Source organism: Capsicum annuum, chromosome 9, assembly GCF_002878395.1.
Source record: "Capsicum annuum cultivar UCD-10X-F1 chromosome 9, UCD10Xv1.1, whole genome shotgun sequence".
In the NCBI taxonomy this organism is placed as follows: domain Eukaryota; kingdom Viridiplantae; phylum Streptophyta; class Magnoliopsida; order Solanales; family Solanaceae; genus Capsicum; species Capsicum annuum.
In genome coordinates, this window is record NC_061119.1 from 209,946,128 (window position 1) to 209,972,533 (window position 26,406).

At 35.7% G+C, this 26,406-nt stretch overlaps 1 pseudogene; it reads left to right on the forward strand.

The window, feature by feature from the left end:
* The first annotated feature begins 948 nt into the window (after window positions 1–948).
* LOC107846760 overlaps window positions 949–26,406 on the forward strand; it is a 64,744-nt pseudogene continuing 39,286 nt past the window's right edge.

The window sequence follows — 26,406 nt, forward strand, 5'->3', positions numbered from 1 at the left end:
TTACTTGAAAGACGTCATTTCTGCAATGCTAATTGATCCTATCACATAGATCGAGTACTTGAAAAGGAAGAGAAGGAACAAGAAAATGAAGAATCACATTTCTCTAGAATGCTTATATTTGGATAAGTTAATTAACGGCTGGTTGGAGACTTGTAATACTAATATAGTAATAAATAAATAAATATTTCAATGTTAAACTTCGCATTAATAGACAGGTGTTTATTTCTACGTTAACAGTATCCACATGAAATATGTTGTAAATCTCGTATTATTGTTTTAAGAAATAACAGTTGTTGTATTAGCAGTGTAATTTTTCCATTCGAGTTTCTTACTTGTTGAATATATAAAAATCATATCAACTTTAGCATATCGAGAGTGTTAATAATTTTCTTCTAATTTTATTTTTATCATTAATTAATCATTTTTTAAAACAATAGTCAAATTTATATGACAAAAACAATTACACCAAAAACTTATATGGAAACTTCACGGAATCTCCTGTCAAGTACAATATGTTTTGAAACACAAACTTATTCCTAAAATATAAACACACGAGAGAGATTCAACATAGTTCTCCATTTTCTTGATTTAGCTAATTGCTCCTTCCCTTTTTTCTCATTTACTTTTATCTTCCTAATGCCATCTATATCTATTTTGTTTTCCAATGAGTTGATTGACCTAGTAAACTTGTTATCAACTTTTTCAGAAGCTTCAATACTTTCTTCAAGTTCACCAATTCTCCTTAACAATTTAGGAATCACAAATTTAAATCTTGGGTCAATATTTTCATCTTCAAAAGTCAAAAAGCACATGATCGAGCCTCTAAAATGAATAAAAACAAAAGAAATAAATCAAGTTTCGACGCTTTACGATCAATTCTTGAAAAAAAAAAATTCACTTACTCCATAGCATGGACAACCTCAATGTTTTCTACCAGAAGAAGAAGTGAGAAAGATGCTAGTGAAGGCTCCTTAAAAGTCTTTGCAAAAGCTTGATTCATCAACACAATTCAATGTCATGGCGTAGCTTATCATTTTGAACGTGAGATAGAGGAATCATTGAGTTATATGTATACTCATTATGAAGAATGGATTGGTGAAGTTGATGGCCATGACCCTCATGCCATTGCTCTATGCTTTTGATTACTTAGCAGCAAGGTTATTTTGTCTCGTGTGGTAATTATCATTCAAATTAAAGGATGAAAAATTAGTTCATGAAAATATGATTTGTTTAATTTGTTCAAAATTTGAAGCAGATGTTTTAGGGAGTTCATTGACGACCAAGGAGATTTCAAGAAAGAATTGATTAACGATGTGCGTCAAAAATGTTGAGAGACAATGTCACGACCCAAACCAGGGCATGGCCATGACGGGCATCCCAAGCCAACCAAGGTTTGAGATGACCCCTCGCCTTATCTCGAGAGCATAGCAGTAATAATAAACAACGACGCCGACAAGAGAGAAATGTATGTAACTCAAACAAAGTTGGAAAGTCAAAACCAGAATTCTTTCCACTAGGCTTAGTTCGTTGTTGCCTTAATTTCTGAGAACCAAAGTGGCTTCGTTAAAGTTTAACTTATTACTAAAAATGTTTTGTTAGCACAAGAAATTGTGCAAGATATCACTAAGTATAACAGGGCTGGTGATATGATCATTAAGTTGGATATGGATAAAGCATATGATAGGATGTCCTGGTCTTTTCTAATTGTTGTTCTCACTAGATTTGGTTTCTCTTATATATGGATTACCTGGATAGCTAAATTACTCAGTAACATTTGGTACTCCATTACTATAAATGGTGTTAGACACGGTTTCGTCTCTTCCTCTCAAGGCTTGAAAAAAGGTGATCCCTTATCTCCATCTCTATTTAATTTAGGTGTTGAAGTTCTCACTAGAATGCTGAATAAATTAAATCACCATCTTGATTTCAGTCCTTTCTTCATGAATCGTAATGGCCCTGTTATAAACCATCTGGCATATGATGATAACATTATGATTTTCATAGGTAGTAACAATAAGTCCATTAAATTGGTTATGAGATGGATTAGTGATTATGAAAATATCAGTCTTTGGTTAAAAGATTAACCATGATAAAAGTTTTTCATAACTCATCCTAAAGTTTTTGCTAAAAGAATCAATAGAATGAGGAGAATGACTAATTTCATGGACAAGGGTTTTCCTTTTAATTATCTTGGTTGTCCAATTTTCTTGGGAAGAAAATTAATTGCTTACTTTGATTGTATGGTTGACAAAGTGGTTAACAAGCTTAGAGAATGGCAAGGTAATATGCTCTCCTCTGGGGGTAGATTAATTCTTATTAAGAATGTATTGCAATCACTTCCTATTTACACTCTTTCTGCTCTAAGCCCTCCAAAGGGCACCCTCGATCTTATTGAAAAGCATTTCTCTAACTTTTTTTGGGGGTCCTCCGGAGATAAGCCTAAGCATCATTGGTGTGCTTCGAAGAAGATGTGTCTGCCTCAGGAGGAAGGAGGTATTAGAATCAAGAGTATGAAAGAGATCAATACCACTCTAGATATCAAAAAATGGTAGAGATTCAGAACCACCCCTTCTATCTGGGGTAATTTTCTAAATGCTAAGTATTGAAGTAGAGTGCATGCTATCGTAAGGGTTACTACCTAGAATACTTCCCAATGTTGGAAACAAATGATGCACACGGAACCAAACATTATCTAGAACATCAAAGTTGGAAATAATAGTTTTTGGTGGGATAATTGGTTTGGCATGGGGGCTTTAGCCAGACTTATTCAGGGAAGATATTCTTATTCTAAAGTCTCTATTAAGAATTACATTATTGATGGGAAATGGGATATTTCTAAACTAACTAATATTCTAATCCCAAAAATAATTCAACACATTCTAATTGTTCCAATTAGTGATAGAAACGAAAAGGATTATGCTGTATGGAACAAAAGTGAAGATGGACAGTACTCCAACAAGTCAGTTTGGAATTCTATCAGGTACATTAGAGAAAGAACTTTTGATACAAGTATGGTATGGCATTCCTGTCTCCCTTTTAAAATTTTCTTTCTTTCTTGGAGGTTATTACTTGGTAAGTTTCCTATTGTTAAAACAGTCACTGATTTAACTGATAAATGTAAATGCTGCACTAACTCTCAATAAGAGAACATGCCACATGTTTTCTTGGAAGGAGAAACTGCTAGAAAAGTGTGGATGCATTTCTCCAGCAATATGGATGTGGACTTTAATCCACATGACATCAGACATGCCACTCAATCTTGGTGGAACACAAGCTTTAGAAACAAAGTTCATAGACTGATGCTCAACATCACCCCAATTGTTATCATATGGGATATATGGAATGCATTCAGTGCATACAAGTACGGATAACAAAAGCACATTTGCCCAGCTAGGATGATTTACCAGACCTAAAGAACTATCAAGATTGCTTTAAACAAGATCGCTTTAAACAAGATCTTTCCTAAGTTCAATCTTAACATGCCGTGGCATAGTATTTGTGACTTAATAAGAAAGCTTAGACTCCCAATTAGAAGATTGTTTGCTGGAAGAAGCCAATGACAGACAGAGTGAAGCATAACATCGATGAGAGCTATCTTCATGATTCTGGGAAAGCAGGTATTGGTGGAATAATCAGAAATGAGGATGGCTACTTGCTAATGGCTTTTGCGGTTTAAATTGTTTGTAATAGCAACAACATGGCAGAGATATTGGCAACTAGTTATGGTGTTGATCTTTGCTTAAGTTTGGGCCTCATAGAACTAGATTTGGAATTGGACTCGGAGATTATCACAAGAATGTTGCAAAACAAATTCACCACTAACCTGAACAATAAGAGAAGTGCAGATGAGATCTTGATCAAGCTGAGTAGAAGGAATACAACAATTAGTCACTTCTTCAGGGAAGCTAATCATATGGTGGATATCTTGGCTAAAATTTCCTCGAGCAAGGATATTGGGCTTTATTTTGACTCTATTCATGCCTTACCCAAGGAAACAAGGGGTCACTATAAATTGGACAAACAACAACATCCTAATCTTAGGATTAGATATGAAAAATCTAATTTTTTTGTTAGGCTTTGGTTTGGTAGAGTAGGCTCCCTGTATTTAGTCCTACTCTCTTGTGTTTTGATTGGATTGGTTAACCAGTCAAGGGTTGTATTTCTTGAGGTCAGGCTAAGTCCCCCTACGTATAATTTTTTGTTGAAATACAATGGACACTACTATCTGGCAGTTTAACCAAAAAAAAAAAAAAGAGAGTCAAAAACAAAATCCACAAGGAAATTCAACACTGTCTACAAAAGCCTCTAATCTAAAGAATACAAACTAAGTTGGGACATGCCCTCGACTATAAAAAAAGAAATTCAAAAGTATTAGAATCATAAATGAAAGCTTAAAAAAGAGACTAGGCCTTTTGACCGGTATACCAAACCAAATAGTGTTGCACAGGGTCACAAGAAAAGCCCTTGAAACCTACTTCATGAAATGATGTAACACCCAGGAATGGTCAGTACGACGAGTACTAGCATGAAACTCAAGGAAAAAGATAAAACAAGTATGCATTTATCAAACCAATTATAATCCACACGCACATCAAGTATATACATATATATAATAGGATGTCGGGGTAGGGGTATGTAATACCCCGTAGCATTCTCGACATAATACCACCCTTAGTAGAATGCATAGAGAGCTTGCAAACTAAAATTTTTCTAAGTGATAAAAAACTAGTCATATTTTTGAGCTCTCAACTTTAATGATTTTTAAATTGATCTTCTCAACCCCGAGACGTAGAATTTTTAGTTGAATCATACTCAAGGGTGTTCAGGCCATGTCTCGGGGAAGTTTTAAATTTTTCGAACGACATTTGAGCCATGTTTGGATGATAAAAACAGTAGACCAATGCAATTTAGATGCGTCGCGCTAGAAATCACATTGGTACGGACAGATGCGGCGCGTTGCTTAACGCGTCGGGTGCCCAGTTTGTCTTAATGATTTTTCGAGTCCAAGAGGGTATTTTAGTCCTTTTTTCTCATTTTATCTCAGACATAACATGAAATTAAGTCATGATTAAGGCATATTATGCAAAAATTTACTCTAATTCCCTCAAATCTAAACCCTAACTTATCCTCGAAACACCAAGAATCAAGCTCTTAAGTCAAGATTTTCAAGAAGCAAATCAAGATTCGGGTTCTATTGTTTGAACTAAGTACTCTAAGGTACATGAGCTATCATAAATTTTCACGGGCATAGTTAAATCATTTTTAGTAAGTTTTAAGGTTATGAAATCATGTGATTGCGAAGGTATTTGAAAATACTTTAAGGAGTTATGCTTTATGAACCCATCTATATGAGATAGCTTTTTGGTCTTGAGGAGTTATTATAGAATTAAAAAAATGATCACATACTTATGCAAGTATTTTCAATTTTGTAAACTTGAATTGAGAGCATGAATGACGAAACTCCCTCTCTTATTATGACACATCTTGATTTCGTACGTTATGGGTTGTAAATTGTATGATTGGAAGCATGAAATCAACATTTTAATATTGTTTATGAATTTGATATTGGTTATAAATTGTAGAGAGGTTTTTTTATTACTTATAAGTGTTTTATGCGATCATTGACAGAGTTTCATGATTGTCAATAAGAAATTGACCATCATGTGTTAAAGTATTGAAAGGAGAGAGTCTTTGCATAAGTTTCACTTGTTTTAAATTAAGAACTCTCTTACATTGTTTATATATTTTGATGGTCACATATTTGGGTTGATTGAAAACCAAAATAAAATATGATATGTCTTAGATATACGACTTGCAAGTCTTGGTATGACGATACCAAAATAGATAATGCCATGATAAACACAGAACAGAACAGAATACAAATTTTCATTTAGATTTTGAGTTTAGAAAAGATGCATGTTTAGAAAGGGTTAAAAAATAGGCTTAAAGAGAGTTAGGTGGTTACCCAAAGAAGGCACGAGTTTAGATAACTCATCGCCTGAAATCGTGTTTTGCTGATACAAGTTTTGCTATGTCCCAAATAGGGATTATACGCGGGCCTTATACCCTTTAGCGTATCAGAATCAGAAACTCTAACCACTTGCAGCAAACTCGAGTTAGGAGCTTTGCTGCCGGGTCAAGGGAGGATTCCATATAGCTCATGGGATTGTATACTTGTAGGGTATACCACCTAGCTTAGAAATAAGACACAGAGTTGAGACTTACAGAAATGTTTTGAAACCTATTGATTTTGCCCGTGTGTTTTCAAACATTTTATGCTGATATGATTCATGAAATGCTCTTACCTATGTTGTATAAAAATATTTTTTTATATTGCCTGCGTACCAGTACGTTTTGTATTGACCCTCTATATTTCAGGATCTGAGACTCAGTCCCAAGATCCGCTAAACATTAGTGTTGTTAGATGGTTGAAGTTGGTGAGCTTTTTTTTTTTAAAGGCCTTATCTCTTATGAATTTTCATTTGATTTTAGTTATGGTTTGACTGGGGCCTTGTCCCAGTTTTCAAAAAAAAGTTATTTTTACATTGTTAGATATTTCGCAGATTGGAGACATGTGTTTTGAATATTTATGAACTTATATGCGTAATGTTTAATTAAAGCAAAAAAACATGACATGTTTCTATTTTGTCATGATTTTCACATTTCCTTTCAGCATATGAATTATGTATATGATTGCTAATTAGAGATAGGATCCCGAGACTTCATGATTTGGGATGCCCATCGCGGCCAGGGCCTCGATTTGAGTCGTGACAAACTTGGTATCAGAGCATGATTCATGGACTCTGGATGTCTACAAAATCTTATCGGGTAGAGTCCTATTTATGGGTATGTAGCGCGCCACACTTATAAGTAGGAGACTACAAGGCATTTAGGAATATCTCTTTTATTTTCAGGATCTAGTTCGTGCTATAGAGTCTGAATGTCCTCTAATAGATGATTTCCTATATTTCAGAAAGTTACCATGATTCCCTATAGATCTAATGAACAGAATGCCCAAGATGAGGATGTACACCCTACCCATGGGATGTGAACCCTTAATAGAGCTCGTACCCTAGAGTTTTTTGCTACTCTAGGGGCTTCTCTAGTTCCGACTAATCCACCTCAGGCTCCACAGATCGATGCTAACCATCCCTAGCCTCCTCAGAGGGAAGCGTCGAATGTTGAATTCTGAAAATCCATCCACATGGTTGCTCTGATGGTGCCTCTCAGACCCGACGGTCTGAAGATGTGAGTTCTACATCTGGTTCGTCTAAACTTACTTGGGTTGGACAATTCATGAGGCTAAACCCACCCTTCTTTACTGGCACAAAAGTTGAGGAAGACCTTCAAGGGTTCAGTAATTAAATAGAGAAAATCTTTAGAGTTATGTATGCTAATGAAGTTAAAGAGGTTAAGTTGGTAGCCTATCATTTGAAGGACCTAGAGAACTAGTGCTATAATGAGTGGGGGGATTTGAAGGGTGGTGATACTGAACCATATGTTTGGGGTGAGTTTGTAGAATCTTTCTTGGACCATTTATTTCCCCAGGAACTGAGAGAGGAAAAAGCCACAGAATTTGTGAATATGAAACAAGGCATGATGAGTGTTAAGGAGTATGCATTGAAGTTCACTCAGCTGTCTTGTTATGCTCCTGAGTTAGTAGGCAACATAAGAGCTCGCATGAGGAAGTTTGCATCTAGTCTCTCAGATGATTTGGTATTGGAATGCAAGGTAACAATGCTGAATAGGGACATGGATTTCTCCAGGTTATTAGTGTATATGCAGCAGGTAGAAGATAAGAAGAAGAGATTGGCTGAGGTAAGAGAGAAAGAAAGGCAAGCTAAAAGAATTAGGTCTTCAGATCAGAATGTCAGTCAGCATCAGGGTGGCAATTGGGGAAATAAGTTGTCTAAGAAAACATTGTGGAGCAATGCTCAGTCTTCAGCAAGTGCACCTGCACCCAGGCCTTCAGGTAAGCAACGGTTATAGGCAGGAGATAGGTCTAGATCTCAGGGTACTCAGTCTCAGTGGAGTATGACTCAGCCCTTTAGGTCACACCCTCGTTGTAGAAATAGTGGAAAGAATCACCTATGGAAGTGTCAATTAGGTAGGTCAGTATATTTTACTTGTGGTTAGTCATGATATTTTCAGAGAGGCTATCCATCCGCAAGAGAAAACCTTGGTGGTGCTTGGTCTCAGATGAATCCCACAAATCCACCACCACCTAAGGATACTACTTCAGCTGCTAGAAGTGGTTGCAATATGTTATATGCCTTATAAACCGCCAGGATGCAGAGACTTCACTAGATGTTGTCACGGGTATATTATAGATTTTCTCCCATGATGTATATGTGTTACTTGATCAAGGGTCTACTTTGTCTTATGTGACCCCATACGTGGAAGTTAGTTTTGGTTTTGAACCCAAAAATATTCTGAAACCCTTTTCTGTTTCCACTTCTGTCGGTGACACCAATGTGACTACGAGGGCTTATAAAAATTATGTGGTATCAATTTTTCATCTTGATACTGTGGATGATCTTGTAGAACTAGATATGATTGATTTTGATTCTATATTGGGAATGGATTGGCTCCATTCGTTCTATGCTACACTAGACTGTAGAACCAAAAAAGTCACCTTCTCTTTTTCTAATAAGCAAATGATAAAATGGAAGAGGTATTCTATAGCACCAAGGGGGAAATTCAAATCTTATCTTAGAGCTTCTAAGCTTTTATCCAAAAGTTGTCTGTACCATCTTGTTCGGGTTAAAGATTCTAGTATTGAGAGCCCTTTCTTCCAGTCTGTCCCCATAGTTAATGAATTCCCATAAGTTTTTCCTGATGACCTTCCTGGGCTACCACCAGAGAGGGCGATAGATTTTGGCATTAATTTATTATCGGGAACTCATCCTATTTCTATTCCACCATATAGAATAGCTTCTGTAAAATTGAAAGAGTTGAAAGAACAGTTAAAAGTCCTTCTTGACAAAGGCTTTATTTGTCCAAATATCTCTCCCTGGGGTGCTCCTGTAACACCCTACATTTTTGGGCTAGAATTCAAACCGTTGTTTATATGCGTATAGACTCGAATATAATGTTTCCTTATAAATATATGTGTGATGATCAATTCTATAGTATGGAGATGCCTTTGAATATGAATTGAGGTCCCAAATATATCCTAACTCAAAAACGAGCTGAGAACATTTCTATCAATTAAGATTTAGTGAACGCTTCTGCTTTTGTCAAATTTAAACAACTATTACTCCAGGTACATAATGAGATACGTGACCTACTTTATACCAAAAGAAATATATTTGAGTCCTCTTTTCAAAGAAACTAGTTTAACCTTAATCTAATATCGGAGTAGAAAGTTATGCTCATTTTACTTCGAAGTATCTGTCTGCCAACTAAGTGATGACTATGCTGATAATCCATCACTTAGGTGATGACTAAATTGACAAGCCGTCAACTAAGATACGACCCATCAGCTCTAGTCGTTAGCCTAGGACAGTAAGGGGGAAATTCCATCCTGAAAGTGATGACTTAGGTGATGAGCCATCACCTAAGTGACGGGCCATCAACCTTGTCGTCAACTGAAGAATTTTTACAATTTTCTTTGTTTTTAGGGGTATTTTGGTCTTTTCTTTGCTCTAAAAACCTTCTCCACGAGTTTAAATGATACCTTAAGTATTATAATCCATTTTCTACCAGTTTGTAACACCTCAAATTCTCTCCACTTTTAAGAACAAGGAGAAATTAGGGTTTCCTTACAGGCAAGAATTCAAGCCTTTCAATCCAAAATTTTTCAAGAAAAGTATCAAGATTAGGATTCTATTCTTCAACTAAGGATCATAAGGTACATGGGGCTTCCTAAAAACTCTATGGGCATAAGTTATGATTTTATCATTTTTTTAAAGCATGTTATGATGTTTATAACAAGGGTTTGAACAATTATTTTGAATAGCCAAATTATGAAACCCTTTTTAATGATATATACAATTTTTTGGTCTTAAGGCCTCCCCTTGAAATTGATTTTTACTCGTGTATATGTAAGTATGCATTTTGAGTTTTTCAAAGATTAAATTGAGAGCATGAATGATGAAACCCCTCTCATGTTATGATGCCTCTTGATTTCACATGTTGTGGATTGTTCAATTGCATGTTTTGAAGCATGACGTAAGTTTTTTACTATTATTTTGAACTTGATATTGATTATGAATTGAAGAGAGGGTGTTTTCTTATTTATAAATATTCAAGGTGATAATGGAAAGAGTTGCATGGATTGTTATAAATGAATTGACCATCATATGTTGAAATATTGAAAATGGAGAATCTTTGAATAAGTTTTGCACATGTTTTGAAATAAGGACTCCCTTGCATTTTTTAAATATTTTTGGTGGTCAAATGACTGAGTTGATTGAAAAATCTAAATAAGAATATTGTATGGTTTAGATACATGACTTGTAAATCTTGGTATGACGATACCAAATAGATGAATGCCATAGTAGATTCAAAATAGACTAAAATATAGATTTCACTCAGATTTTGAATTCAAAATGATGTATGTTTAGAAAAGGTTAAACATGGGCTTATAGAGAGTCAGATGGTTACCCGAAGAAAGTACGAGTTGAAAGACTCGATGCTAGAAATCGTTATTTGCCGACACGGGGTTATGATACCATGCTTTGTGGTCTTGTGTACCTTGATTCACGTTGTCCCAAATTTGGGACTATGGTTAGGAACAATGCTTTGTGGTATTGTGCACTACCATGACATGTTGATTTGATTGGTGATCATGGAACCATGTTGTGTGGTCTTGTATGTCTCCCCTTATAGATACTCCAATCCTTGCAGAAAACTTGGAATGGGGGCTTGGCCACCTAATCAAGAGAGGATTATTTATATCCCGTGGATTACAGATTGTAGGGTGTACCATCTAGCTCAGAAGAAAAATAAAGAGTAGAGTCGTGATTTTAACAAAGTGTTTTGAAATTTATCGATATATGCCCATATGTTTTTAAATGTTTTAAGATGATATGTTTTATGAAATTCTCTCACCTATGTTATATAAAAATATATTTTGTGTATGGATTGTTCTATGTACTAGTACATCTGTATTGACCCCCTGTATTTTTTTAGGATTTGAAGCTTTGTCTCGGGTACCGCTAAGCAGTAGATTAGTATGTCTGAGACTTATAGTTAGTGAGCCTTCTTTATTTTGGAAGGCCTGATTATTAGACTTTGTTATTTCATTTTAGTTTATGGCCTGACTAGGGGCCTTGTCCCAGTTTTAGATAAGTTGTTGGATTTGATGTATTAGAGATTTCACAGACTGATATTAGATGATTTTAGAGGTTTATGAATTTAATTCCAAATTATTCAGTTGAATTACAATATTGACCATGTTTCTGTATAATAATTTTTCATATTTTTTTACATTGTATGGATGTAGTGCATGTTTACCAGATAGAAAAGGGTGCCTGGGACATCATGGTTTGGTATGCTTGTCAGGACCAGAGTTTTGGCTCGGGTCATGACAAATTTGGTATCAGAGCACGGTTCATGGTCCAAGGGTGTCTGCAAAGTCATGTCTAGTAGAGTCTTTCTTATGGGTGTGTTGTGCACCATACTTATAATCAGGAGGCTACTGGGCATTTAGGAGTTACTTCTTATTCTTTCATACTCTAGTTTGTGCTATAGTTTTATCCATAAGAAAGTTATCCAAATTCCTTCGTTGTTCAAAAATCATGGGTCATGCCTCATTGTTGAGGCGATACAAGTCTAAGAGTCTAGCTCTCCCAGTGATTCTCTCTGATTGAGTTATCCATAAAGTTAGGAGATAGCACAAGGACTTAAGAGGAGTCCATTAGTGCTTCAAGGTGTATTGATTTGAGTGCATACCTTTATCCTGATGAAATTATGTTTTTCAGCCTGAGGTTCGAAGTGTATTCAGTCCCCTTTGAAAATTTATGTTGTAGATGTCATGCATAAAGATAATGATTTGTAGCATAATGTTGGAACTGTATTTCTACCTGGGTAGTAGTATATATTAAAGTTTCATAACCTATTGGTAGTGAGATAGTCCAGAAGTTGGTAACATGAAGTCATAAGGTTAGAGTTCAGAGTGAGGGTGACTTTTGTGTAAATAAGTAGTTTTAGTTGTATAACCCTTTGATTAAGGGGTGGTTTTTCCTTTTGTGGAGGTTGGCTAATGTTATAGGAAGATTTATAGATTATGTGGAAGTATGTAAAGGAAGTTTTTGGCTATGATTATTATTTATTCAAATTAGGGAAGAAGCCTAGAGTGGATAGTTATGGTGGTTATAGAAATCAGTTATAGGTTGTGAATGAAAAGGGGTAGACTAGTCAATATGTTATGGGTAGAAACTCATTGATTTTTATGTAATTTGGTAATAGTGATAATATATGCACGGATAAGTAGACTTAATGTGAGAAGGTATGTAGTGGATTTTGAGGTGTAGTAATAATGTCATAGAGAGGATGCGATTGTAGGTAATAGTTAAATTCCCTAACTTGATGGAATAGTATAGTATGGGGCATGCTTTATCGGTGGTACATGATTGATTATAGACTATAGTCTTGAACTTTAGATGTGGGTTGTGGTGAAAAGGATAGTAGCTTTAGATTAATGATGTATGTTTTTTGGGAAAGAATTAGTGTGATTTGTGAAAGAACCAAGGTTGATAATTTATGAAAAGTTTAAGTGGTAATTGTGAGTTATATATGTCCATGAGGAATAGTGTTAAAATAATGAATTGTGGTTGAATCATTCAGTGGATAAGAGCGTGGGTATATAAGAATAAGTTGAACCCCTAGGTAGCATGTTATTAGATAAGGTTTATATATGTATAAGTGTCTTGTGTACCTAGTTCACATTCTTGAATTTTGTAGTATGGAGAAGTTTGAGGAGTTGTTGTATGGTGTTCTTTATAGTTGAATTGAGGAAAAATAGGTAGAAAATATGCGTCTTTGGTATAGTTTTACAAATTTTGCTAAGTTGTGAGTTATGTGATTAGAGGTTTAATGCTAGTATTTTAAGGAGTTGAAGATGGAGTGTTAACTATTTAGAAGCATGAATTCCCATGCCCATGATCATGTTTGTCATAAGTTGATGACTTTGGGGTTTAGAGAAATCTATGATTAGTGTCCCTAGAGGGAATGTCCTAGAAAGAATCTAGTGTCTTTACATTAAAATCATTGAGGGGAGTCTAGCATTTATGTGCATGGTGATACCCCTTTGTGTTGAGAGTGGTGGGTATAGATTTGATGAGGGATTTATTCTTAAGTTTAGGAGTGTGACTTTGATCTAAGGGGGAGATGAAGGATTAAAGTAGTTCCCAAATTTTCTTGTGGTGTCAAGTTTCAAGTAAGAATCATCATAAATCAACTCCTATTCAAGAAAGCTCCTCCTACTTTAATTTGAATGAACATATACCAATGTCTTATGTATTCAAGTCCTGCCTATGTCTAAGGTTTAAGCTCTCTATGTAACTCATGTCATGTACTAACCTCCAAACGAGAAGCTATAATCTCCCTCAGTGATTTAATATTCCGAGTATCCAAGATCTATGTTATGTTTCTCATGAACCATAAATTTGTGTCCCAAATCATGCTTGGTTCTAAGGAACTATGTTTTCATATGTTACTGATTCATTTTAGGTTAGGATTAGCCAAAATGATCAATTCGTGCAAACTTATGAGTATTTCAGCTTTGAAAATGAGAAGCGATAGCTTCAAGTAGAAGTCCCTATCTCAATCGTGACTTCATGAATTCCACCTTTATATTATAAAGCTCATGATATATGAGCTCATGTTTCCCACAGTGGTCAGTCCTAAGAACCCATGTTGTGTTATGTTTATGCCCAAATGACCCTCTATTTATGATATAGACATCTGATGTATGAAGACTTCGTGTCTATTGTATCATATATTAACCTCATGTCCCACCATGAGTACAGCAACAACAACATACCCAGTGCATTCCCACTTAGTGGGATCTGGGAAGGGTAGAGTGTACAAAGACCATACCACTACCTCAAGAGAAATAGAGAGGTTGTTTCCGATAGACCCCCGGCTTAGGACCAATAACAGTATAACAAATACAAAAATTAAGCGGATACAAAATAATATGGTACACAAAACAAACTAACAGTAAAATAAACACAAAAGATAAGTGCATAATAAACTAGTATGGGAAGTAAAAAAAGCCAAAACCACTAACCCCAAAAACTACAGCCCCAACAATACGAACCAGAAATTCCAGACCCAATGGAGCACTCCCCTATTATTACCGCCGTGCTCCCACCCCCTAAACCTTTACCCTAATCCGCGTCCTCTACATCTTCCTATCAATGGTCATGTCCTCTGTAAGCTATAATTGCTCTATATCATGCCTAATTGCCTCCCTCCAATAATTCTTTGGTCTAACTCTAGCCTTCCTAAAACCATCCATAGCCAGAGTCTCAAATCTCCGCACTGGAGCATCAGGGCCCCTCCTCATCACATGCCCGAACCAATGTAGCCTCACTTCTCACAACTTATCCTCCACCGAGGCAACTCCCACCTTCTCCCAAATAATCTCATTCCTCACCCTATCTTTCCTGATATGTCCATACATCCATCGCAATAGTCGCATCTCCGTCACCTTTACCTTTTGTATATGGGAGTTCGTAACTGGATAACACTCCGCTCCATACAGTATAGCCGTCCGGACTACCACTCTGTAAAACTTAGCTTTAAGCTTGAGGGGAACCTTCTTATCACAAAGGACTCTCAAAGTGAGCCTCCACTTTAACCAGCCTGCCCCAATACGATGCGTGACATCCTCGTCAATCTCACCATTACCTTGAAATATAGACCCCAGATACTTGAAACCCTCCCTCTTCTGGATGGCCTGAGAGTCTATCTTCACAACCACTCCATCTTTTTGTGACATATTACTGAACTTACACTCTAATTACTCTGTCTTTGTTCTACTTAACAAAATACCTTTAGATTCAAACGTCTATCTCCAAATCTCCAACTTATCATTAAATCCACACCAAGTCTCGTTGATCAGAACCACATCATCTGCAAATAACATCTACCAAGGCACCTCCTCTTGAATATGTCAAATCAAAAATCCATCACCAAGGCAAATAGAAATGGGATAAGAGTCGATCCCTGATGCAACCCTATCAAAACTATGAAGTTCTCTGAATCTCCACCTACCGTTCTCACACGAGTCTTTGCACCTTTATACATATCCTGAATCGACCTAATGTATGCCACGGGCACCCCTTTAGCCTCCAAGCACCTCCATAGAATCTACCTGGGAACTCTGTCATATGCCTTCTCTAGATCAATAAACACCATGTGCAAGTCCTTTCTCCTCTCTAAAAAATGCTCCACTAATATCCTCACAAGGTGAATCGCCTTAGTGGTAGAGCGACCAGGCATAAAACCGAACTGATTCTCAGAGATCATCACTATCCTCCTCATCTTCAACTCTACCACCCTTTCCCAAACCTTCATAGTATGACTCAACAACTTAATACCTCTATAGTTGTTACAACTCTTAATGTCTCCCTTGTTCTTACACACTATAATCATTATGCTCCACCTCCACACTTCAGGCATTTTAGCATCTCTAAAAATAATGTTAAATAACCTTGTCAACCACTCTAGACCTGCCCCGCTAGTGCTCTTCCAAAAATCTACTGGAATCTCGTCTGGCCACGTCTCCCTTCCCTGCCGCATCCTATGAATATATCCCTTGACCTCCTCAACCTCTATACACCTACAATAACTATAATCATGACCCTCCTCAGATATCTCCAATTCTTCCAACACAGAACCTTTGTCCCCCCCGTCGTTCAAAAGTATATGAAAATAGGACTGCCACCTCTCCCTAATGAGAGCATCCTCAACCAACACTATACCATCCTCTCCTTTGATACACTTTACTTGGTCAAGGTCACAAGCCCTCTTCTCCCTGGCCTTGGCCATCCTATACAACTTCTTATCTCCGTCTTTCTCCTCTAAAGCCGCATACAATCTCTCAAAATCTGTTGTCTTAGATGTCGTAACCTCTAACTTAGCCTCTCTTCTAACAACCTTATATTCATCCTTATTCTTTTATCTTTCCTCATCATCCTTGCTCCTAACCAACTTAGCATAAGCCACTTTCTTAGACTCTACCTTTTTCTTGACCTCTTTATTCCACCACCATTCTCCTCGATGTTTGCCAGATCGACCTCTCGATACACCCAACACCTCTCTAGTGGTCTCTCTAATGCAACTGGAAGTCGTCTCCCACATATTATCCACCTCCTTCTACTCTCTCAAGCCCCTCTACTCTTCAACTTCTGTTCCATCTCCATAGCACTAGCCAAAGTTAGGCTCCCCTACTTAATCCTGGGTTGCTTCTCCATACTTATCTTCTTTTTACCCTTATTGATAACAAAATTGAGGTTATTCGATTATAGTAATAAGATGGAGAATTATTCTTTAAGGTATATAGAATATAGGGTCCATAGCTTAAGCTAGCATCTTTTTACTCTGAGTTAGGCTTCAACATGGAAAAATGATGCAATTAGACTTAAGCTCTTGTAGTTATATATTTAGTGGAGAAATTATAAGATTTAGATGTTGAATGTGGTATTCATAGTTGAAATCATAGTGGAGAAGCGTCACAAAAAAATAAAATACTAATAGACATATCAATTGGGGTAGAGAATATTTCTATTCTATTTTTTTGTCCCGTGGGAATCTCATCTCATGTCTTGTACCAATCTTAATCAGGTCGTGGGTTCTTAGGAAAATTCATGCCTTGCAATGTTTTAATCATGTTCCATAAAATACAAACCAAGATCATGTCAATGTCAAGTTTGTTATCTCGTGATTTGTTCTTACATAATTTACTTGGCGATATCCTGAAGCTCTTCTTGAATGTTTATGTATGTTCCATTGAGGAAAATAAAATTCCTAATGTGAACAGATTATAGTCAAGATCACATTACATTACACACCAACTTGATAAGGGTAAAGTTGCATAACTTTATTCTAACCTAGTTACAGGTGTAATAAATTCTTTTAAGGGTCACTGAAGAACCTATTGAGGTTAGGAAAAATTTTGGGTGGCCTGTTACAAGAAAAATTTCTGACGGCATGCTCAACATATTTTTCTCCCTTTTCAAACTTCTCCAAAATGCCAGTAACTCTTTTCTCCTTGTTTACCCTATTCCATGTTTATTGAACAATAAAAGAGAGTAAGTTTTTGTCCAATGACAGAAATAAGAAGTATATAAATGTTGTTGAGAATTTCAATATAGTACTGACAGAAGTCTAGACATCCATTATTTCATACTTTTGTAACTTCAACAAAATCCTACCCATCATTCGAGGATGAATGATCCCAAGGGCAAATAATGTAACACCCGTATTTTTTAAGCTAGAATTCAAACCGTCATTCCTATAAGTATAGACTCAAACCCAATGATTCCTTGTTAATATATGTGTGATGATCAATTTTATAGTGTGGGGATACCTTTGTATATGAATTTAGGTCCCAAATATCTCATAACTCAAAGACAAGTTGAGAACGTTTCTATCGATTAAGATTTAGTGAATGCTTCATCTTGTGTCAACTTTAAATAACCATTACTCCATGTACATAATGAGTTACGTGTCCTACTTTATGCCAAAAGAAAGATATTTGAGTCCTATTTCCAACGCAACTAGTTTCATCTTAATCCGACATTGTAGTAGAAAGTTATGCTCATTTTACTTTGAAGTATCTGTCTGTCAAAAAAGTGACGAATATGATGATAAGCCATCACTTGAGCGATGACTAATTTGAGGATCCGTCAACTAAGTGATGACTCATCAGCTCTAGTCGTAAGCCTAGGACAGTAGGGGAAAATTTTTTCTTGAAAGTGATGACTTAGGTGAAGAGCCATCACCTTAGTGATGGGCCGTCAACCTTGATCGCAACTAAAGAATTTCTGCAAATTTCTTTGATTTCTTTAGAGGTATTTTGGTCTTTTTCTCACTGCAAAAACCTCCACCACAAGTTTAAATCATACCCTAAGCATTATAATCTTTCCTCTATCATTTTTTAACATCTCAAATCCTCTCCACTCTCAAGAACAAAGAGAAATTAGGGTTTCCTTTAAGGAAAGAATTCAAGCCTTTCAATCCATGATTTCCCATTTAAAGTGTCAAGATTAGGGTTCTATTCTTCAGCTAAGCAACATAAGGTACTTGGGTGTTAGAGTTCATGCCCTACTAATTATCTTATTTTCGCCTGACTGTGGCTTATCGATGGAACGAGTTGCCTAACGTGTTCCACTGACATGTTTCAAGGAAGTAGTAAAACAGAAAGTAAAGAACACAATGATTTTTATGTGGAAACACCCGGCTCAAAAGGTGTAAAAAACCACGACCTGAACCTCTACAAGATTTAACCCCAACTTTACTAAATAACTCTGAGCCTCAACAACGACTGATTACAAAACTCTTGTAACCAACAAATAGGAATCATAAACTCTGATCTCTATATCTCAACAACTAGGAATTATAAACTCTAATTCCTTTAACTCAATGACTAGGAATTATAAACTCTAATTCTTAACTACACACACACCTCCCAAGGTATGAATTTCCAAAGTCTCTGAGTTTCCCCCAACTCGAGCACTATCTCCTAATTTAGTTTATAACACAATGTAACTAATATTACATCAATAGCTCAAACACAATGAACAACTCTAAAAATCAAAGCTAGAACTCCTAGCTGGATTCTATACTTAGGACCTAGTTCTTCGACTTGTTTCTTCAGTGATTGAATAGCACTTCGTGAAGTCAATTTGTTGATTATACTTTTCTGCTTTTTAAGTGCATGAATTACTCTGAATGATGCATCTTCTATTTAAGCACAGCTCTCCAAAGAGTCATTCTTTATTTTAAACACCTCCTTTAATCAAAACTCTCATTACATAGAGTTCTACTTCAAGTGAGACTCCTTCTACAATTCCAATTCTTGTCTCCTTAGTGTTGTAGTCAAACTTCAACTCTTTAAATCAACTTATCTTCAAGTATTTTACTCAACCACAACTTCTTTAATTTCTCACATGATCAGTAGCTTGAGTATATCAGAATTAGGCTTGCTCATTCATTCCTGACTTTTAGCAATCTTTGTCTGCATATATCAGTAAGACCTAAAACCTGCCTTCCTATGCTTGGACCAGGTCAAGTAACATGTTCCATTCATGTGTCAGTCATCAAAAACTTCATTGATCTAACAAAGAGTCCTTCAATTTATATGTTTCCTATCTTGCGTAGACATCTTCAGTCTGCAAAATCTTTCTCCTTCTACACATAGGACTCTTCAGGATATGCTCAGAAGTGAAACTCTTTCTTTACATAGGACTCCTTTTTCAACTCAACTTGCTTTCTCTTATCATCAAGTGTTTGAATCAAATTCAACTTGTTCTATTCCCCATGTGATCAGTAAGTTGAAGTTTCCAGTTGCACTGAATTAACTCATATCAACTTGTTTCATTCATATTGTCATTCATCAAAACTTCAAGGTTCCAACAAATTCCTCCTTTTTTATGATGAGAAACCTCTTGTCTTTGTGCATTTAAATATCTTCACCTATAGGCACTAAAGTATAAAAACTAGAATGAAACAAGTTAGTCAATGAGTTATAAAAATTACACAACCCTCTTATCTTCCCCCTTTTGGCATCATCAAAAAACTATTTCAATCCAATAATATACTAGCCAAAGTGATTTGTTATTCTATTCATGGCCACTGGGGTTATCACCAAAATAATTAGACAAAGACTTTAGCCAACCTAGTAATGTATTAAAGAGAGCAAAAATATGAGTCAATTTAGCAAAGATAACCATTTCATTTAACTGACAGAGCATGTTCCACATTAAACCTAAGCTAGTATTGAACAAAGCAAAACAATTGAGTATTAAAAAAATACGGTATAAAAGTGGGACATGGCTCAGGATACAAATAGTGAGGAGCTGGTGAGGAAGGTGGAACAGGTGATATCAACTGTGTCAATTGATGAATGAATTCAACATTTTCATCTCTCTATCAATCAAGGACAAGCTTCAAAGTCATGATCCTAGCCTTAAGGACCTTTTATTCCACTTCATGAATGTCTTGTGCAGCTTCTAGTTTAGATTTTTTTTTTGAAATGAGTGTTAGCCCTCCTTATTAAAACAGGTATAGCAACATGATTCATCTGTTCAAGAACATCTATTTTTTTATAAGTCCAACTTGATTTAGGACTGAGAAGTCCTAAAAAAATAACCAATTAGGAACTAAAAAGGAAAGAATGTCCCTTTTCATTCTTCAAAAACATATGTTGCATGTGATTGATGATCAAGCTTGGGAAATACATGGTACACAACTGATATTTTGATTGATAAAGAAGAAGGAATTTCTGGTATAGGATTAACACATTTGTGCACACCTATTTGGAGAGAATCAAAGAAAGTTTGGTCAATAATTCATTAATTTTATTAGACAATGAGAGAATGAAGTATGTGAAATTGAATAGGTGTGCTCAACTATTTCAACTTAGACAGTCTATGCTTATGTCAGTGTAGAACATACCTGATAAGAAGAACTTTGTGGTCACAATTTCTTGCTTGTACCTATTTTTCTGCATAATCTAAGACAAAAATAGGTTAGAAAATTCAAAAATCTGGAATTGGGACACACAACTAAATGTCCAAGACTGAATAGAATAACTTTTTAGCTAATAAGATTAAAAAAAATAATTATTATAGTCAATCATTGAGGGGATTTCATGCAATTTTAATCATCCCCAAGTCTAACCTATTATTTTTAAAATTCTCTCTACTTAGTGCCTTTGGTGCTTCTTCAGTCAATTAAGTAACCCACATAGTCAACAATTTTATAGCCCTCAAAAGTGAAATTGCTTTTCTTTGAATATCATAGTCTCAAGCCATTGATTCCCATAAGATATCTCAAGATTCTTTTGACAACACCAATTTTTATCAACTACCAACAAAATTACCAGAAATTTGTGTTGGTTTTATTGATGCATCCATTTCTTTATTTGTTGTTCCCCCTATCAATATGCCCTCAGTCTGTACAACAGTTGAACCAGGTGGTACAATATGTTCCTGTGCATGCTCATCAGTTTCACAGTCATCCTCTTTTCTTATTTTTTTTAATCTCCCTTACTTCCCCCTTACATGAGCACTACAAATCTGGCCATCTTTTAAATGTTCATTCCCTCTTCAAATGTGTTGAGTGAAAGAAACTTTATTTTCTTCTAGTCTTATGCCTTGAGTAAGCTTTATTTATGCATAAATTTTACTTGCCTCCTTTCACTCTCACCTACAAAATAAATTAGGGGTTAACTTTAGGCACCCAGATAAGATTGGGTCCTTTCTTATGAGTAAATGGATGAATCAGATTTCTTCTAGACCATGCAGGCAACAGGTTACGTGACCTATTTCTCTGATCAGGTTTAGTTATCCTTTTATTGTTCTGTGATAGTTTATTTTCCAGATTTAGACTGTTGGATCTGCTTTTGGCAGCAACTGGACATTCAGTGGTTGGATGTCCAAGGTTTCCACAGATATAGCACAAGTCTTGATAAACATCAAGACTTTTGTGAAAACCCAAACCAACCTTTTCACTGTGATATCTTTCACTCAACTTATGAACAATTCTTGAGGAATTTGTCCACCTGTTTGATATTTCAAGGTCAAGTTTTAGTTTAGAGACTTCTTGACTCAGTTTATTCACCATTTCTGTTGGATTATTGTACTCTTCTTTGTACTTGACCAATTCAAGATCAACTTTTTCTTGTTTTTTACTCTTGTGGTTTTTTCCTTTTTCAAAGAGTGTCAATTTTAAAACTTCAGACTTAAGATCATTATTTGAATAATCAAGTTGCTCAACCTGTTTCTTGAGAGAGCAGTTTTCCTGTTCAACAGTGTTTTTGCAAGCTTCTAAATTAATAAAATCAAATTTGATTCTTGCAAGACTGTTGAACAGCTCATCCCTATCAGAAGTTGATTCTTGGGAGTCATCAATTAGTGAACTCATCAAGGAAATACGTTTTGTTTTAGAAAACAAATGCAACTTTTCTTTAAGTTAAAGTATACTTACCCCAAAATCATCATCTTCTTTCTCCAAGTCTGAATCTCCAAGAGCTATGAGTGATGCTTCATCAACTTTATCATCATCTGAATCAAATCCCCAAGATGCTACCATTGTATATTCTTCCCTCTTTTTAGTTTTTTCTTTCAATTCCTTTTCATCCTTCTTCTTTCTCCATTCTATTTACTAGATAGGACAATCCTTGATATGATGATCACTCTTACCACACTTGTAGCATCCATTTAGATTGTCATTTGACCATTTCTTGCTACCTATTTCCTTCTTCTTTTTGAAGAATTTTTTGAAGTTCTTAGCTATAAAGGTAATTTGTTCTTTATCAAATTCAATTTCTTCATCACTGCAAGATGCCTTCAAAGCTAAGGTATCATCTGGGGCTTATAGCACTTTAGTTCCATAAATTTCCATTTCATAAGTTCTTAAATTCCCCACTAATTCATCCATGGTCATGCCTGCAAGATCCTTATTTTCTTCCCTGATTGCAGTCACCTTAACATTCCACTTTGATTTTGGTAATACTCTCAGTACCTTCTTGACTTTTTCTTCTTCAGATATAGCTTTTCCTAAGGAGGTCAATTCATTTATTAAGGAAGTAAGCCTTGTCATCATCTCATGCAAGGTTTCATTCTCCTTTATCTTAAATGCCTCATACTCAGTGAAAAGAAGAGAAATTCTGAATTTTCTTACTTGAGATGTGCCTTCATGAGCATTTACTAGAGCATCCCAAATTTGCTTAGCAGTGGTACATGTTGATACACCGTTGTATTCAGCAGGTCCTAATCCACAGACCAAAATGTTTTTAGCCTTAGCATTTTTCTTTAATGCCAATAAGTCATCATGAGTGAATTCACTTCTTACTTTCTTGACGTGTTTCCCATCTTCTAACTTTATTGGAATAGTAGGACTATCAGTGATCCTATCCCATAACTCATAATCTTCCCCTTGAATGAATGTTTCCATTCTAGCTTTCCACCAAATAAAGTGAGAACCATCAAAGAGTGGGGGTCTAATAGTGGATTAACCTTCACTATGACCAGTAGGTGGTGCGGAATTCATCATATTGATCTTTGTCTTAGGTTCTAGCCCTTTTTAGGACAACCTCTCTATGATACCATTTGTTATAGTTAGTACCTTACTGATTATCTTATTTTTGCCTAACTATTGCTTATCGATGGAACGGGTTGCCTGACATATTCCACTGTCGTGTTTCAAGGAAGCAGTAAAATAGAAAGTAAAGAACACAATGATTTTTACTTGAAAAACACCCAGCTTAAAAGGTGTAAAAACCCACGACCTGCAACTCTACAGGATTTAACCCCAACTTTACTAAATAACTCTGAGCCTTAACAATGACTGATTACAAAACTCTTGTAACCAACAAATAGGAATAATAAACTCTGATCCATATATCTCAACAACTAGGAATTATAAACTCTAAATCTTTTAACTCAACGACTAGGAATTATAAACTCTAATTCCTAACTACACACACACCTCTCAAGGTATACGTTCCCAAAGTCTCTAAGTTTTTCCCAACTCGAAGACTATCTCCTAATTCAGTTTATAACACACTGAAACTAATATTACATCAATAGCTCAAACACAATGAACAACTCTAAAAATCAAAGCTAAAACACGTAGCTGGATTCTATACTTAGGATCTAGTTCTTCAATGTGTTTCTTCAGTGATTGAATAGCACTTCATGAAGTCAATTAATTGATTGTTCTTTTCTTCTTTGTAAGTGCATGAATTACTCTGAATGATGCATCTTCTATTTAAGCACAGTTCTCCAAAGAGTCATTCTTTATTTTAAACACCTCCTTTAATTAAAAACTCTCATTACATAGAGTTCTACTTCAAGTGAGACTCCTTCTTCAAGTCCAACTCTTGTCTCCTTAGTGTTGTAGTCAAACTTCAACTCTTTAAATCAACTTATCTTCAAGTATTTTACTTAACCACAACTTCTTCAATTTCTCACGTCATCAGTAGCTTGAGTATATCAAAATTAGGCTTGCTCATTCATTCCTGACTTTCAGCAATCTTTGTCTGCATCTATCAGTAAAACCTAAAACTTGCCTTCCTATGCTTGGACCAGGTCAAGTAACATGTTCCATTCATGTGTCAGTCATCAAAAACTTCATTGATCTAACAAAGAGTCCTTCAATTTATATGTTTCCTATCTTGCGTAAACATCTTCAATCTGCAGAATTTTTCTCCTTCTTCATATAGGACTCTTCAGGATATGCTCAGAAGTGAAACTCCTTCTTTACGTAGGACTCCTTTTTCAAATCAACTTGTTTTCCCTTATCACCAAGAGTTTGAATTAAATTAAACTTGTTTTATTCCCCATGTGATCAGTAAGTTGAAGTTTTCAGTTGCACTGACTTAATTCATATCAAATTTTTTCATTTATATTGTCATTCATCAAAAGTTCAAGGTTCCAGTAGTGGAGCAATCCTAAAAACTCTATGGGCATAATTTATGGTTTTATCAATATTTTTAAAGCATGTTATGATGTTAATAACAAAGTTTTGAACAATTGTTTTGAATAGCCAAATCATGAAGCTATAACGACCCAAAAATACAACCTAGTTACCACACGGTGCTTATGGTCCCGAAAGACCACAAGCTAACCCATGACTAGTACCTGCTATGAGCGCAGAATAAAATCTAAAAAAAAACATGTGCGGAATTTAACCAAAATGCCATAAGGTTTTAAAAACTGTAATCAATACTAAAACATGATGTTAACATCTTAAAACAAACTGATAACTAACCAACTATCAGTACTAGTCTGAAAGCCTCTAACTTAATAATTGAGGAGCTAATGGAACAAGCCCCCAACTAACTCTGATTGTCTGCTAAAACTAAGGAACTAAAATAACATAACTGGTCCTCGAAACATGAGGACTCACCACTACTGGTGCTACTGGTGCTCTAGGATAACTAGGTACGATCGGGAACCTGAGCTTCTGAACCTATGATATGAAACATCATATCACAAGAAATGATTATGCAATCAGTACTTTGAATGTACTGGTATGCTAAACGAGGTAGGCTAATATGCATGGTTTCATGTGCATGAGCAATAACTGTCTGAATGAATAGCATGGGATAACTAAACGTGAAGTAATAACTAGCTGAATAATATGAGATAACCTAGTGAACATGCATGAAGTAAAGACTGACTGGTAGTATAAGATTACTGAATATCAATTCATGAAAGCAGTAAAATCTGAGAATGCATGACCAAGCATATAATATGTTTCTATATAGTTTGTAACTAAAATACTGAAATTTGATAACTAAATAACTGAATAACTGATAAACTGTATGATATGGTCGATCAAAGTTGAACTGAGTTCTGTACTGAATACTGAAACTAAAACTGTAGGAGGTATCATCTAACCGACATACCTCAGTCTGAGCTAATCGAGGTCCAACCTATGACCCCAATTGAAAAGGTACTAGTACTGTGCCACGGGTACTAACACTGGCTGTGGAGTTATTCCTAACTAACGGATGACCCCTGAGATAAGTCCTAACTAGCGGGTGATCACTAAGAGTGTCAGTCCTAACTAATGAGTGACATCTCACAACCTACACTGGCTACGTAGTTCTGGAACTTAGGGATTACTTCTAAGGAACCAGTCCTAACTAATGGGTGAGCCCCCATCCCTAGGCTCGCTCGGTGCTGAATCCTACTCCCAACTGAACTGACACTGATTATGGGATTGAACTAAGTTTAACTTAAGAAGGAACTGACTCAGATTACTGAACTGATCTAGGTTTTACTGACATGATAACTAACTGAACTGATAATCTCATACATGTCTGAAACCATTTTGAGAATACTGAGACTAAGTAAACAACTAACTTTCGGGAATTCATAACCCCAAGATCTCGACAACAATAACAACAACTAGGCACATGAAAGCTTTGAAACCATGGAAGGAGATCATTGTTCACAATTATTCACTTAAGCATTTCATCAAATACAAGGGTTCAAGATGTTAACATGAGGATACTTCTAAACATAATGAGATAGCACGATCATATAAAAAGATCATAAACTTAGAATTTATTCCAAATTCTCATGAACATAATATGGAAACCACAATATTTAAAACATACTATAATGCATTCCACTTGGAAAGAAATTCTAAAATCTTTACTTGTAAACATGTAATAAGTAGTCATTGTTCAAAATCCTTTCATCTAGGCATTTA